General features: G+C 44.1%; 1 protein-coding gene and 1 non-coding gene across 2 annotated transcripts in view; both read right to left on the reverse strand.

Annotated features, from left to right (window-relative positions):
• The window catches only part of TIAM1 (TIAM Rac1 associated GEF 1), a 466,206-nt gene that overhangs the window by 413,030 nt on the left and 37,233 nt on the right, over nt 1–15,943 (reverse strand). The window lies entirely within an intron of this gene.
• On the reverse strand, nt 2,510–2,582 carry TRNAP-UGG (transfer RNA proline (anticodon UGG)). Its single transcript has one exon. It is a non-coding gene; the product is annotated as a tRNA-Pro (tRNA).

Consider the following 15,943-nt stretch of genomic DNA (forward strand, 5'->3'; position numbering starts at 1 on the left):
CTAAGGTGTTTCAGTTCCATAACCTAGGGGAAGGGGAGCTACTGAAGGAGGAGAGTTCCTTTATTTACATATACTTATTTTTTCTTTTTTTAACTGGGGGGGGGGTGGGCCGTTGGGAGAGGGAGAGAGAGAATCTTAAGCAGACTCCATGCTGAGCGCACAGCCCAACACGGGGCTCCATCTCCTGACCCTGAGATCATGACCTGAGCCGAAACCAAAAGTCGGTGGCCTAACCGACTGAGCCACCCAGGCGCCCCTATTTACATACACTTATCGAGTGCCTGTTGCATGCTAGGCATGACGCTAAATGCTGGAGAAGAGCTTCAGGTAGGAATGCTTTCTGTGGTAAATGACAGGACATGTAATGGACCTAAACCATAAGTACATTTATTCATTTAACAAGCAGTCTGGGGGGAGATGGGACAATGATGTCTTCAAGGACCCAGGTTTTCCAACCTTCTTGTCCACTGTCCTCGACATGTTGACTTTGAGTCCTGGGTTTGTTGCCTCATGAGCTTGAATGGTGACAGCACTGACTAAGATGGATGTTATAAGCTGATGTGTGTCCCCCCAACATTCCTGTGTTGGAGTCCTGACCCCCACTACCTCAGAATGTGACTCTATTTGGAGATGGGGCCTTTAAAGAGGTGGCTAAGGTAAAATGAGGTTTTAGGGATGGGCTCTGATCCAACATGACTGTGTCCTTATAAGAGGAGATTAGGACCCAGAAAGGCACAGAGACATCTGGAATGCACATGCATGGAGGAAAGACCTTGTGAGGGCAGTGAGAGACAGCCGTCTGCAAGCCAAGCAGAGGGGCCTCAGGAGAAACCAAACCTGCCAACACTTTCATCTTGGACTTCCAGATCTGCTATCTGATTAAGTTCCTCATCCCCAACCTTTGAGGTACAAGGCCTTGGCCTGTCTTTAGTAGGAATCCTGTTAGGTCAGTTTGACAAGAATCCCCCTACCCTTGATGTCTCCTCTACCTAATTTTCCACACCTTGGCCCCCTCACGCTGACCCTCGACTAAAAATCCCCACTTATTCTCAGAGTTGAGCTGGGTATCTCCCCTATTGCACTAGTCTTTTTTTTTTTTTTTTAAAGATTTTATTTATTTATTCGACAGAGATAGAGACAGCCAGTGAGAGAGGGAACACAAGCAGGGGAAGTGGGAAAGGAAGAAGCAGGCTCATAGCGGAGGAGCCTGATGTGGGGCTCGATCCCGGAACGCCAGGATCACGCCCTGAGCCGAAGGCAGGCGCTTAACCGCTGTGCCACCCAGGCGCCCCCCTATTGCACTAGTCTTGACACCTACAGTGATCGTCTTGAATAAAGTCCTCCTTGCCATTTTAACAAGTATCAGAATAATTTTTCCTTGACAGCCTCTTAAATCCATTTATGGTACATGATCTCTGGTTCATTTCTTTCCATAGTCCAAGCACCTAAATCCCAATGTTTCTTCTTCGGGTGCCTCAAAAACCACTGTTTAAATTTGGTGTCTTTTTTCGGCTTTTTTTATCCTAATGTTTCTCAGCCCATTTTAGCCAGTCTCATACCTGGAAACTTGTGAGGGCTCAGAAGCGGGGGAGAGACACCAGCCTCCCACCCCAGGCAGCCATCTGTCCACAGCGTCCCTGTTCACAGCTTCATTAGACACACATGGGTGCGCGCTTGCACACGCACGCGTGCACGCACACACACACCCATTCTGACACAGACTGCACGGGACTCGAGGAATGTGGGCTACCCCAGCGCTCTCAGGACTACCACTGAGCCTCTACTTCATCATGAAGGATTTGGAGAACCTATAACATCTTCGGGCACTTTACTAAGGTTCTCCAAGTCATGATCCCCCTTTTTTTTTTAAATTCTGTTAAACTGCAGACCTTAACACATGAAGGTGCCTGGAGAAGGAACATGACTCCGATACACGGAGACAGCTCGTCATGCGGTACACAAAGGAACAACATGCCTTTCTCCCTTCAAGACACCCTTGTGAAATGTTCAACACAGAACAAGCAGTTCACAGTCTAGTGCAGGCAGTGGATCCTTCCGCACTGACGCGAGTCCCAGCGTGAGTGAGGTCCCTAAGACGTGCAATGTGAGTTGGGGGCATGATGGGGCCTGGCTGAGCCTGATTGATGGGGGAGGGAAGAGCTTAAATCAGTGCACAGAAACTGGCTTCCTTCCCCTGCCTCCCACCCATCCCCAGGCTGGTCTTCCCTGTAGTCCCCATCGTGTTCATTTTCTGGGGCTGCCATCACAAAATGCACAGACTAGGGGGCTTAAACAACAAATTTATTGGGGCGCTTGGGTGGCTCAGTTGGTTAAGCATCTGCCTTCGGCTCAGGTCATGATCTCAGGGTCTAGATCCCCGCATCAGGCTCCCTGCTCTTCTGGGAGCCTGCTTCTCCCTCTCCCTCTGCCTGCTGCTCCCCCTGCTTGCGCGCTCTCTCTCTCACTCTCTGTTAAATAAATAAATAAAATCTTTTTAAAAAAAATTCTATACCCAACATGGGGCTTGAACTCACAACCTTGAGATCCCAAGTCACATGCTCTACTGACTGAGCCAGCCAGGTGCCCCAGATAGGGGATTCTCTTTAAAGTGATATAGCAGGACTCTTGCTAAAACTGGGGGTGGGGGTCAAGGTCAATGCTCAGAAGAAGACCCAGATGAACCTGAAGTTTGATCTAGGAGACAGTCTTGTCAAGGCAGCTCCACTGAGAAGCACATAAATACAGGGTGGTGGTCAGGGCTAAACAAGTGCTAGAATGTAGATCTAAACTATGTTGTATAATATCTGTAACTATGTATAATATTTTATATATTCTTTGTTTTATACATATTATAATATTTGTAACTATTTTTTTCTCAAAGTAGATTTGATAAATGATTAAGAAAATCTAGACCCAGCTCGGCAAAAGCCATATTTAAATTTTCACTCTCCCATTTCCTGAGAAGCTAACATTTTGATGAATACTGAGGAAATCTCATGCCAGCACATCAAAGATTTAGGAGGTTTTGGCCTAAAATTGTCTCAAAGATTTTTCAACTATGCCTGTGAAATCAGTCTTGTTAATCTTTGAGAAACTATGGAGAAAGAAAGAGGACCTAGAAGGTCAGTGTTGGACAAAGTCTGTCTCAATTATATACAGAGTCTGGATCCATTCATAGAATATTCACTAGATCAACTCTGCGTCTTAGGAATGTGCAGGAACTTGCTGCAACCAGGAAGAAAAGCGGTGGAGAGAATGCCACTCAAGTCAGGAAAGTGGTTCCCTGCGGGGAAGGAGACAATTCCTCCTTAGCTTTTGGAGTTCTCCCAACATTCAACTTACTGATTGTGGTTAGCTCCAGGGATGTTTGACTTATAGTTATTTATCAATTAGTACATACTTATATTTTATGTACCTTTATGTAATGTGTTGAATTACATAATCAAAAGCTTTAAAAAATAGTTTGTTCGAACTTCCAATAAACAAACAAATGGAGGCTTCTGGAAATTACAAACCAAAATAATCCTTGAAAAAAAATTCTAGGATAAGTGACGCAACTGACAGTGTGAGTACTTGGAAAAGAAAGTGGTGATGCTAGATGCCAGCATGGGTTTATTTAGAATAAGTTGGGCTAAAAGCATCTGAATTTTGTTTTGGGTAGAGTTACTAAGCTAGTGGGTTGTGATTGCAGAAAGCATCTGGAAAGAGCTCTCAAGATATCCGTGTGGACCAAACAGAAATGTGGGTTGGCCTAAAGAAAGTTTGTCTGGAGGCAAGAAACAACAATTGTTGGAGAGGATGTGGAGAAAGGGGATCCCTCCTACATTGTTGGTGGGAATGCAAGTTGGTACAGCCACTCTGGAAAACAGTGTGGAGGTCCCTTAAAAAGTTAAAAATTGAGCTACCCTATGATCCAGCCATTGCACTACTGGGTATTTACCCCAAAGATACAGACGTAGTGAAGAGAAGGGCCATATGCACCCCAATGTTCATAGCAGCAATGTCCACAATAGCTAAATTGTGGAAGGAGCCGAGATGCCCTTCAACAGATGACTGGATTAAGAAGTTGTGGTCCATATATACAATGGAATATTACTCAGCTATCAGAAAGAACGAGTTCTCAACATTTGCTACAACATGGACAGCACTGGAGGAGATAATGCTAAGTGAAATAAGTCAAGCAGAGAAAGACAACTATCATATGATTTCTCTCATCTATGGAACATAAGAACTAGGATGATCGGTAGGGGAAGAAAGGGATAAAGAAAGGGGGGGTAATCAGAAGGGGGAATGAAACATGAGAGACTATGGACTATGAGAAACAAACTGAGGACTTCAGAGGGGAGGGGGGTCGGGGAATGGGATAGACCGGTGATGGGTAGTAAGGAGGGCACGTATCGCATGGTGCACTGGGTGTTATACACAACTAATGAATCATCGAGCCTTACATCGGAAACCGGGGATATACTGTATGGTGACTAACATAATATAATAAAAAATCATTAAAAAAAAAAAAAAGTTTTCTGGAGGATGTGAGGTTGGTTTGCTGTGGATGATCTAAAGTATGGTGCAAAGGTTTTGATACCCTTCCTATAGAGAGGTGAGGTCTATGCAGTGTCATGTTGCTACATGTCTAATAGCCTCCTCTCTGAGGAAAAAAGCCCTGATTTGTAGTATCTATCTGACAATTTCTGTGGGATACATTTTTTTTTTTAAGATTTTATTTTTAAGTAATCTCTAAATCCAACATGGGGCTTGAACTTGCAACCCCAAGATCAAGAGTCGCATGCTCTACTGATTGAGCCGGCTGAGCACCCCTGTGGTGTAAATATTCCCACCATGATCGATGTCAAAGATGGCTGTGTTTAACAACTGACTCACACAATTTTTGAAAATTTTGCTGGCTCCACTACCCCACTGGGTCTACGTCTCCTCTTTTGGATCTAGGCAGGCTTGTGATGGCTTTAATCAAGAGTCCAGTGGAAGTGATTCCAAAAGGCCAGTGATAAAGGTGTGTAACTCCCACTCTGATGCTGGAGCGCTCTGGGAAAGCCTCCTGGGAGCCCCAGGATGCCATGTAAGTTTCACCACTGAGAGAATGTGCCAGATATGTGAAGGAAGCTGCTTTGGACTGCACAGACTCAGCTACCCAGGAACCCCCACCAATGCCACGAGAAACAAAAATATCACTCATTGAGCCTTGCCCCAATGTCTGACTTTGAAAGTCATGGGATATAATAAAATGCTTCTGTTAAACCATTTAGTTTTGGGGCAGTTTGTCCTGCAGTAGGTCATTGAAATACTTCCCACACCCTCTCATCTCCTTTTTGACTTGTCTTTCTCTATACCAGAGGCTTCAAAAGGGGGACACTCAAATTCAGAGACTCCCTTACAGCTAGGTGTGGTCATGTGACAGTTTTGGCCAATGAGATATACGCAGATATCCCTGGGGAGATTTTCTCTTTCTGAATTAGGAAGGCAAATATTTAAGAGGAGAGGATTTTTGCTCTTTGTACTTTGTCATGCCTCATTTTTCCTGTCTGGAATGTAGATATGATGGCCTGAGTTTCTGCAGCTATCCTGTGCCAAGAAGAGAAAGTTGGTTCTAAAAGTAGAGAATGGCAGAAATCCTGGGTTAGCTGTCTCTGGATCTCTAGTGACATGGAAAAAGTAAAATCTTACTTGCTTAAGCCCTTGTTTGTTGGGATAGCTGTTACTCAGAGCTGGAAGCAATTCCAGCTTACTTTAGAGAAGCCAATTGTAGCAAGTTGGATGAAGGAACCAAAGAAGTTAAATCAGGGCTGGTTTCTTGGGTGTGTGACCTGTGCAATCATATAAAGGCCTACGCAGAGAAGGGCCCACACTTAGTTTAATGCTTTCCTAGCTTTACCTTGAAATTCTGAGTAATTTTTGAACAAGAGGCCTTGCATTTTATTTTTTTTAAAATATTTTTTTTTTTTAAAGATTTTTATTTATTTATTCGACAGAGATAGAGACAGCCAGCGAGAGAGGGAACACAAGCAGGGGGAGTGGGAGAGGAAGAAGCAGGCTCATAGCGGAGGAGCCTGATGTGGGGCTCGATCCCATAACGCCGGGATCACGCCCTGAGCCGAAGGCAGACGCTTAACCGCTGTGCCACCCAGGCGCCCCTAAAATATTTTATTTATTTGTCAGAAAGAGTGAGAGAGCACAAGCAGGGGGAGCAGCAGAGGGAGAAGCAGAGGGAGAAGCAGGACCCTGGGATCATGACCTGAGCCGAAGGCAGACAGTTAACTGACTGAGCCACCCAGGCACCGAAGGCCCTGCATTTTAATTTTGTTTGTTTATTTATCTTTAAAGTAATCTCTACACCCATCATGGGGCTTGAACTCACAACCCTGAGATCAAGGGTCACGTGCTCCGACTGAGCCAGCCAGGCACCCCTGCATTTTCATTTTATGCGGATGCCCACAAATTAATCAGTTCTGGGTTTTCTGGGTTTTCTGGGTTTATTGAATCAGTGTGATCCTAAATGGAATTTGTATGTAAGTTATATCATCAAACTTGGTCACTCAACATTTTTCTTAAAGTCGCAGAAAAGAACATAGAAAACATTATGAAATTCGTAAAAAGCCCAAAATTTGATATATTGTCAATTAGATGACAGATTTAATTTTTAAAAAAGAAACCTAAATAGTCATGAAGCCCAGAAAAAGATGACATTTAAGAAGAGATAAATGAGAAGCCCTGTCTTTGGGATTTTAAAAAAAGATTTTATTTATTTATTTGAGAGACAGAAAGTGTGTGAGTGGGTGGGGGAAGGGGCAGAGGGGGAGGGAGAAGGACAAACGGACTCTGCACTGAGTGCAGAGCCCTACCTGGGGCTTGATCTCATGACCCTGCGATCATGACCTGAGCCAAAACCAAGAGTTGGATGCTTAACTGACTGAGCCACTCAGGTGCCCCTGGGAATTTTTTTTAAACACACAAGGTCAGAACTATCCACGTGGAAGGAACTCTGTGGTAGGGTCAGAGTTTTGCCACCACCACCACTGTGTGTCCAAAGTAAATCACCACTTCTTTGGAGCATGATATCATCATATGCATGGTAAGGGGTTTAGCTGGGTAATTCCAGGTCAATCTAATGATTCTAAGTGAGCTACTGACTTGGGTTTGGAAATCTTTTTGTCATATAGTGAAATTCAGTAATAGTATTTCATCTGGGAAGGAGACACGCACATATTTCCTTAAAGCTTGGAGCTGATGTGATACCAGGTGAGTGGGTGAGAACTGGGACCCATAGACCTTGCCCAGTCTTCTTTACCCCAGTGATACACACACACACACACGTACATATATTTATATAGTAAATATAAATACGTGTACACATAATGGTTATAAGCGAAAATATCAAACGAAATACGAACCACTTGATCATCCTCACATTTTATTACAGTCACCCAGAATAGACCACTTTATCCAATAAAAGTTTATAAATGATAGATCTGCCATGAGAAAAATTGATGTAATATTTTATTAACATTTCCAAAAACATGTTGGTTAGTTAGTGAAGAGTAAAACAATGAAACAGAATCTAGGTGCCCCAGGCTTGAAAGACTGTTATCAAAACAGCTCTTGCCTCCTTGTCTTTTGTAAGGATTATATGAGGCAATCCAAGCAAAGCGCTGGGTACACAGTGAGCACTCAGAAAGTGAGTTCTTACAATAATACAATAATGTATTTGTTCTTCGCCTAATCATGGCCCAAACTACCAGCTAACATCTTTGGCATTGAAGAAGTGAAATTCAGGGAAACCCAATCAATGAGAGCCAGATAATGAGGTTACCCATCTTTGAGGGGGAAAATGGGAGTGAGTGGGAGAGAAGACTAGGGCTGCAAACTTTGTTCCCTTTTCACCGTTATGTCTAGCTGACTGTAAACAGAATGTTCCCCAAATCAATGAGTCAGCAAGCAGTGCGGTCACCAAGACAACTATGAGGTGCTGGCGCCACCTGCTGGTCACAAGGCAACAATTCTGTGAGGAGGGAAGTGGGCTTTGGTAACCAGGGAAACACAGACATTTTGTTTTCAGAGGACAGTGTGGCTGAAAGAAAACAGATTTTGGAATTAGTCACCGGAGTTCCGATCCCAGCTCAGCCACTCGCTGGTGGTCTTGGTGAATTACTTAACTGTTCTTAGCTTCCTTTCCTCTGCTGTAAAAATAGAGCTACTAATAGGGTCTTTGAATGGAGTCTTGGCTATGCCGGCCTGGAGTGGTGGGGACTCTTTGGATAACTTTGCAAAGGGAGAAACAGTTTCCAGATCCTCAACTTCCACCTGCCCTCGTTCCCAGATTGATCTGTCTGACAACGAGTGTGGATGAAGTGTCAAACTCATTTTCAGTCTCCCTCCCACTTCCAAAGGCTCTTCTCTCCCACCTCACAGAAGGAAATCATCGCTGTCATCTCCCCTCAGTCTAACTGAAGTGCCCTGTCCCCAGGAAGGGGTGGGGGTGATCCTGGGGCACCAAACAAGGGACAGATGGAGATATCCGTGCCTGCAGTGAGAACGTGAATGATTAATGACAGAGTAGCCAGTCCTGATAAATCAGGTCATTTCCCATGCATTGTCTTAAGCAAAATTAGAGGACCTAATTGAATTGCTCATTACTAGACCATTAAAATTAATTTAATGAAAGATCGCTAAATGATTTGACATATTATGCTGAAGGAATTAAAAGAATTGAATGATATTGGTGTGATAAAATTCCTTCCAGACCACCGCCTGATCTAAGTGAAGCTGGTCTCTCAGCTTCTCTCATTATTATTATTAAATAATTAAATTCCCAGGCAGTTGCAAAGACAATACAGAGAGATCTGATGTACCCTTCACCCAGTTTTGCCCAGTGATTAATCATATGGAGCTATAGGAGAGTATCAAAACAGGAAACTACACCAGCGTGTGTGTGTAGTTCTATGTCATTTTCATACACGAGGTCCAGCGCTATTCCCTCTGCATGAAGATCTCCCTTATGCTGTCCCCTCACTGTCACATCCACCCCCATCCCACCATCGTTAACCCCTGGCAACCACTAATCTGTTCTCCATCTCTATAATTCTGTCATTTCAAGAATGTTATATAAATGGAACGATACAGTATCTGACTTTTCCAGATTGGCTTTTTTCTTAGTCTTCGTAATGCCCTTGAGATCCATCCAAGTTGTCGCATGAATCAATTTTTTTTGTTTGCTGATGCATACATCTTTCTATATGAAGAATAGAGCTAGAACTGATGCCAAAGCCTGATTCATTGCAGCAGTAATTTTTATTACCAACAAGATAAACTCAGTGTCACCAAAAAATCATCCATTTCATGAAGAAATGTACTTCTAATAAAATTACTGTTTACATTTAATAGTGTCAATATTTTTGTTCTTTTAATCAATTCTATTACTAATCATTGTAAATTAATCCAAATTAAAGAAAATTTAAACCTTACAACCTATGATCACAGGAAATGGAAAATATTTCAATTTACAAAATTTAGTTGGACAGGAATGCTGGATGATCAACAAAAGCTCTTCAGGCTTGTATTGTAATAGGAAGAATTCTGTAGGGGATATGGAATAGCAGTGGAAGTTGAAGGGAAATTATGCCAATTTCTGACTGGTAAAGAGTTTGTTCAGTGCTTTGCAAGTGGATAAAGATGGGTATTAAATCTCCGGGGTATTTAGGTTCCATCAGAGGCATTTGCAAGTCATCCTAGAGGCTTATTTTGTGGTAAGAACACTTAACATGAGATCTACCCTCTAAACACACTCTGTGTGTACTACAGAACTCTTAGCTATAAGCACAATGCTGTCCTGCAAATCTCTAGAACTTACACCTCTTGCATAACTGAAACCTTACACCCAAAAAAAGTGATCTAAGAGTTTTACTTTAAAATGTCAGTATCTCCAATATGGGAGAAATTACATTCTTTGCGACAACTTAAACTTAACATGAAAAATGGTTTTTAAAATGTTAAAACTTTAGAAAGCATATGCGGGGGGCACAGTTTTTTTCAAAGTTCTTCTAGAATGTATGTGAATAAAAATGGTGAATCACTGTCACCAAATGGTTTTGACAAGTGGTTTTGAAAATATGAGGTAATGCCTGTGACATGAACAGGGTAGCCCTGTTACATAATAGTATTCCAATAAATGTCCCTGGCATCCTGGTAAGAAACCAATCTGTACTGGGATAGTTTGTGTGACTAACCAAAATCTGACTCATACTGCATTAAACTGAAGAGAATTTACTGGCCTAAAAACTAGGAGGCTGGGGTAGCGGATCCCTGCGCTTAGTGGTAACTTTGGAAATCCATCTCTCCAGCTGTTCTGGCTCTAGTTTCCTCTCTGATGGTCTCACTTAGGGAAAGACGTTCACTTGCAGGGGCAAGATGGCTGCAATTCCATGTTGTCTTGGACTCCCATCCTCCCAATTTGGCAATCCTAGCGCAACAAAAACTTCTTTCCCAATAGGTTCAGTGGAATTGCAGGAATTGGGTTTTATTGGCCTGGCTCAGATCATGTGCCCATCCCCGAGCCAATGACTGTGGCCACAGAAATGGAATGTTCTGATTGGCTAGCTCTGGGTCATGTGCCCACCCCTGAACCCGGGGGAAGGGTCAGCCCGGCTCAAACCACCGGAACTGACTTGAAGGAGTAGAGGAAGATCAAGAATTTTGCCGGAAGGGAGAACGGATAATGGATGTACCAACGTAATGGAGGCTTCACGTCATCATCAGTCAGCAGGAGTTGTAGGGGTTAGAAAGACACAGGAGTCGTGGATCTTGTTCATTATTAATGTACGTGTTCTGAATGAATGCATGTAGGTAAAGTGCTTAGAACAGAATGGTGTCTAGTACAAAGCAAGCGCCAGATCACTAGTGTCTTAAGCCAGGTCCCCTCGAAGCAGGGTTCTAGGGATTTGCTGAGGGGCGGCTGTCACGGGAAGGGGAGTGAGGGAAGCAGGTGGGGTAGGGAGGCGGTTAACTAAGCAAAGGCGTACTTTCAGCAGGAGACCGACTTCAGACTGCTCCCACAGGGAGCTCTGGGGCATGAAGTGCTCCACAGGGCTGGGTCCACTTACAGCAGGGGTTGGCCTTTTGTCTGCCTCTGTCGGACAGTCACCAGCTGTGGGTTGCTGTGGGTGGGCTGGGGGAGCATAACCTCCTGGGTTCTGTGCTCCTGCCCCCAGAGGGTAATTCTCTGGAGAAGGGGTAGGTGTGAGGGGGAGCAAACACTCCGAGCACTGCGGGTCTAATCGAGGGAATCAGGTTGGGCATCAACAGCATCTTCTATAGCTCCTATTATTATTTTTATTGAGGGTATGGAGACAAAGATAAATAAGGAAGAGCTCCTGTATTCCATGTAGGAATTTCATCTCCGCTGGGGTAAAAGACAAGGAGCCCCCCTCCATGTCTCTCCTGGAGTACTGACCCTCAAGGCAGAGGGCCCTCAGGGAGAGGAGGGCTTAGCAGGCCAGTAGGAGCCAGGAGAAAGTTCTGGAAAAAATGGAACTCGAGCTGGCACTCCAAGGGTTGAGGAAGCTCTGGATGATTGGGAAGAGGGAGGAAGTGAGGGAGTCAGTGCTTTCTCACAGCTTGTAGTTAATTGGTGTTAATCTCTGGCAGGAGATGGATGGGGGCAGGGGAGCCACACACGAGGGACCGCAGATAGAAAAGCCAACCTCCTGATCGCCAGAGAGCAACATGTGACACAGTCACCCTCAAAGTCCTGACAATGATCCTCTGAGTGACATGTGTCATCACTGTGTCAAAGTGAGAACACTGAGGCACAGAGAGGTTAAACTATCGTTGAAAGTCACACAGCTGGGAAGCAGTGGAGCAGGGTATGGGCCAAGTCATCTGGCTTGAGTTGGCACTTGGATCCTCCGTGCTGTCCTGCCACCCCCTTGATGACTGCAGGGGCCCAGGAAGGGCAGCGTGGCCCAGGCTTGGTGGCCACTGAGCTTTGGATCGACAGTGAGCTGCAAGGGAGCTAGCTGAGCTGGGCCAAGGAGGCCTGATGCACAAACCTCGCCCAGCGGGGCAGAGGCATCAACAAAACTTCAGCTAGGCCTTCTGCAGCCCTACGCCAGCCTGAAGGATGAAAAGCCAATTGGGCAACCGATTGGCACAGTGGGGACCCGAGAGCGAGGAGCGAAGCCTGGGAGGATAGAGCCTGGGAGGTAGGAAAAGCTGGGGCCAGGGTTGTAAGACGGGAAAGGGCACCAAGGGGGTGGTGGCCAAATAACTTCCCAGCAGACTCAGCCTCCCTGACATTCAGTGAGTAGGCCTGGAGGTCCTAAGTGCAAGGCAGGCCCACCCTGGGCCAGCTCCTGCCCTGAAGACAGGATCCTGGCTGCACAGCCACTTTGGAAACAGCTGGGATTTGGTTTTCTTTTTTCTTTTTTCCTGTGGTAAAACATACTCAACATAATATTTACCATTTTAACTACCCATAAGTGTACAATTCGGGACATTAAGTACATTCACCCTATTTTACAACCGTTGGCAACATCCATCTCTAGAACTTTCCATCATCCCAAACCAAAACTCCATACACCTTAAACAACTCCTCTTCAATCTCCTGTACCCCAGCCCCCCGTAATCTCTATTCTACTTTCTGGGTCTCCGAATTGGCCCATTCTGGGTACCTCATATAAGTGGAGTCATGAAGTATTTGTCCTTTTGTGACTGGCTTACTCCATCTAGCCTCATGTCCTCATGGTTCATTCATGTTGTAGCGTGTAGTGTAAATACCTGACATGAAGCTTTTGATGCTGAGGTGTTCATTTTAAAAGACATTCCTTTTGAATACACATATCACCAGCTGTGTGACACGGCCATGAGCAAAATGACCAGATAAGGAGCGAGGCCTCTCCTACCCATGAAGTTCCTTTTATGGAAACCCTGGACAGCCTGATACCTGACCCCTTGAGTGACCCTGCCTCACTCTCCCATGCCCTAATTCCTGCTCTGATGTTTCAAATTAGCCACTAGACACCCCACCCTCTGACCCTAATAAACGCAGAGCCCCAGGTCCATGCTCCTCTCTCAGCACAACCAACAGAACATAACACGTATCAGAACTTCGTTTTTCTTACGGCCAAATAATATTCTACTGTAGGGGTATATCCTCTTCTGCTTCCCCATTCATCTGTTGATGGACATTTGGGTTGTTTCTACCTTTAGCTATTGCAAATAACACTGCTATAAATGGCACGCGAGTATCTGTTTGAGTCCCTGTTTTCAGTTCTGTTGGCCCCACTCCCAGCAGTGGAATTGCTGGATCATATGGTAACTCGAAGTGAAACCGTTTTCCACAATGGCTGTTCCATTTCACATGCCCACCAGCAAGGCACAGGGGTTCCAGTTTCTCCACATCCTTGCCAATACTCGTAATTTTCCATGCAGAGGTTTTTTGTTTTTTTTAGATTTTAAGTAATTGCTCCACCCAATGTGGGGCTGGAACTCACAACCCTGAGATCAAGAGTTGCATGCTCTACTAACTGAGCCAGCCAGGCGCCCCTCCATGGGGAGGTTTTGGGGCTCTCCACGCCAGCCCGCACTTGAAGGGGTTGGAATCAGAAACAGCAGTGGTGAGGTTCTGGCTTAGTTAACTATCTCCCGGTCCTCATCAGCTTCCCTCCCTTCGCTGCTCCCGAGAGCCTCCCCTGTTAAAGCCTGTGTGATGACTCTGGTGTGGGGCCAGACTGAAGAAGCATCACCACATTTCCCCGGGGACACTGAGCCCCGAGGCACAACCCTACGGCCCCCAACCCCGCCCGGCCTACCCTTTAAGGACACATCTTTGGAAATGAACACCTCCTTAGGTGTAGGAGTTTCTAGGTTAACAAACCCACTTTTACCAGAATTTGAAGCTGTGTCTCTTTTAAAAAAACTTCCTATTTTTTAAGTCATCTCTACACCCAACATCGGGCTCAAACTCACAATCCCAAGATCAAGAGTCACATGCTCTTCCAACTGAGCCAGTCAGGGACCCAAAATTTTTAAAATTTGTTTATTCAAGTTTAATTAACATCATGTATTAGTTTCAGGTATGCAATACTGTGATTCAACAATTCTGTACATTACTTAGTGCTAGTATCAGTAACAGTACTCTTAATCCCCTCATCTATTTCACCCATCCTCCTACCCACCTCCCCTCGGGTGACCATCAGTTTGTTCTCTATTTTTTTCAGTCTGTTCTGTATTTTTGTCTCTTTTTTCTTTGTTCATTTGCTTTGTTTCATATGAGTGAACTCATATGGTATTTGTCTTTCTCTGACTGAATTATCTCACTTAGCATTATACCTTTTATATCCATTCATACGGTTGCAAATGGCAAGATTTTGTTTCTTATGGCTGAGTAATATTCCATTGTGTGTATATGTGTGTACAAACACACACACACACACACACACATCACATCTTCTTTACCCATTCTCAGTCAATGGACACCTGGGTTGCTTCCGTATCTTGGCTATTGTAAATAATGCTGCAATAAACACAGGGTGTATATATCTTTTTGAATTAGTGTTTTCTTTTTTCTTTGGGTAAATACCCAGTAGTGGAATTACTGAATCATATGGTAATTCTATTTTTAGTTTTTTGACAAAATGCCATACTGTCTTCCACAGTGGCTGCACCAGCTTGCATCCCTAACAACAGAGCACGAGTGTTCCTTTTTCTCCACATCCTCGCCAATACTTGTTTCTTGTGTTTTTGATATTAGCCATTCTGACAGGTGTGAGGTGATATCTCATTGTGGTTTTGATTTGTATTTCCCTGATGATGAGTGAGGTTGAGCATCTTTTCATGTGTCTGTGGCCATCTGTGTGTCTTCTTTGGAAAAAATATGTCTATCCATGTCCCATGCTCATTTTTTAATTGGATTATTTGGGGTTTTTTAGTGTTGAGTTTTATAAGTTCTTTATATATTTTGGATGTTAACCCTTATTAGGTGTGTGTTCTGCAAATAACTCCTTCCATTTACTAGGTTGTCTTTTTGTTTCATTGATGGCATCAGCCGCAGAAACATTTTTTTAGATATGTCTCCTTTGGCAAGGGAAACAAAAGCAAAATATAACTATTGAGACTACACTCAAATAAAAAACGCTTTTGCACAGCGAAGGAAACCATCAACAAAACAAAAGGACAACCTACTGAATGGAATCAACCTTTTTATTTGTTGGTGAGAGTCCCTGGCTTGGTGTGGAATCTTTGAGATCTAGCAAATTCCACCATGAGATTAGCAAATTTAATAAAATAAATATACTTCTATAAATCATTAATACATCAAATTAATGAAATAAATCAGATTTAGTTAATGTCCGTTCTACCCCACATTCTGCTGAGCTCTACTTAATAATTCACAAATAGACCATCGGTTTACCCCTACATTGTTGGTTCTTACAAAGATAAACTCTGTTTAATAAGGTTGATTACGGGGTTTCTCAGCAGCTCCTAAAGCCAGATGGCTCCATGCAAGACGGCATCCAGGGTCCATCATCAGGAAGTTCCCTGGGCCTGGCGGAAGCTCCTTCCCTGGGGCTTTCTGCCTCCGCATCCCTGAAGCTATAGCTTCTGAAAGGAGTCTTGGCAGACCTCATGTCCTTTGATTCCATCTGTTTATTTTTTTAAGTTTTTTTTTTTTTGAGGTTTATTTATTTATTTGGGGGGTGAGGGGTAGAGGCAGAGAGAATTCCAAGCAGAGTCTGTGCTGAGCATGGAGCCCAATGCAGGGCTTGATCTCACGAATCTGATATCATGACCTGAGCCAAAATGAAGAATTGGACACGCAACTCACTGTGTCACCCAGGTGCCCCAATTATTTCAACTTTTTAAAAATCTGGAGATTTCACATAAAATCTGACTTTCCAGATTCACTAACAAAAATGCATAATGTGGCAACACT

The sequence above is a fragment of the Ursus arctos genome, unplaced genomic scaffold (genome assembly GCF_023065955.2).
Source record: "Ursus arctos isolate Adak ecotype North America unplaced genomic scaffold, UrsArc2.0 scaffold_4, whole genome shotgun sequence".
NCBI lineage: Eukaryota > Metazoa > Chordata > Mammalia > Carnivora > Ursidae > Ursus > Ursus arctos.